This window comes from Lynx canadensis, chromosome C2 (genome assembly GCF_007474595.2).
Source record: "Lynx canadensis isolate LIC74 chromosome C2, mLynCan4.pri.v2, whole genome shotgun sequence".
Lineage (NCBI taxonomy): Eukaryota > Metazoa > Chordata > Mammalia > Carnivora > Felidae > Lynx > Lynx canadensis.
Window position 1 is genome coordinate 5,085,046 of NC_044311.2, and position 946 is coordinate 5,085,991.

Below are 946 nucleotides of genomic sequence, written 5' to 3' on the forward strand. Positions count from 1 at the left end.
ATGAGTCTCAGAACATAATGTTGAGTACATGAGGTCAGATACAAAATACACTGTAGAATTCTGTTTGTGTGAGACTCAAAAATAAGCAAAACTTGACTATGTGTTTAGGGATGCGTGTTTGCATAATAACATTATTTTTTATTTTTTTTATTTTTTTTTATTTTTTTTTTTTAAATTTTTTTTTTTTTCAACGTTTATTTATTTTGGGGACAGAGAGAGACAGAGCATGAATGGGGGAGGGGCAGAGAGAGAGGGAGACACAGAATCAGAAACAGGCTCCAGGCTCTGAGCCATCAGCCCAGAGCCTGATGCGGGGCTCGAACTCACGCACCGCAAGATCGTGACCTGGCTGAAGTCGGACGCTTAACCGACTGCGCCACCCAGGCGCCCCAATAACATTATTTTTTAAAGGCAAGCATTAGTTCCATAAAAGTCAGAATTGTGGATATCACCAAGAGGGAAGGGCAGCTCTATCGTTGGAAAGGGGCATATGAGTTGGGGGTAGAGGTATGGTGTGGACTTTTAGGGTTTGGCCAAAATGTCATTTTATGGCCTGGCTGGTGGTTGATAACAATCCATGAAGATAAATATTTGTGTTTATGCACCTTTCTATATTTGTGTTCTATTTCACAATTCGTAAAGCGTTCAGTGAATTAGTGAAGCACACCTTCAAGGCCTGCGGGAAAATAATTTTGAACCTGGAAATCAGTACCTAGCCATACTAGCTATCAAAATGGAGACCTAGGGGAACCTGGGTGGCTCAGTCGGTTAAGCATCCGACTTTTGATTTTGGCTCTCATGGTTCGTGGAATCGGGCCCCCCTGTCGGGCTCTATGCTGACAGCATCTAGCTTGTTTGGGATTCTCTGTCTCTCCCTCTCTCTCTGCCCCTCCCCCTGCCTCTCTCTCTCTCTCCCTCTCTCAAAATAAATGAATAAATAAATAAA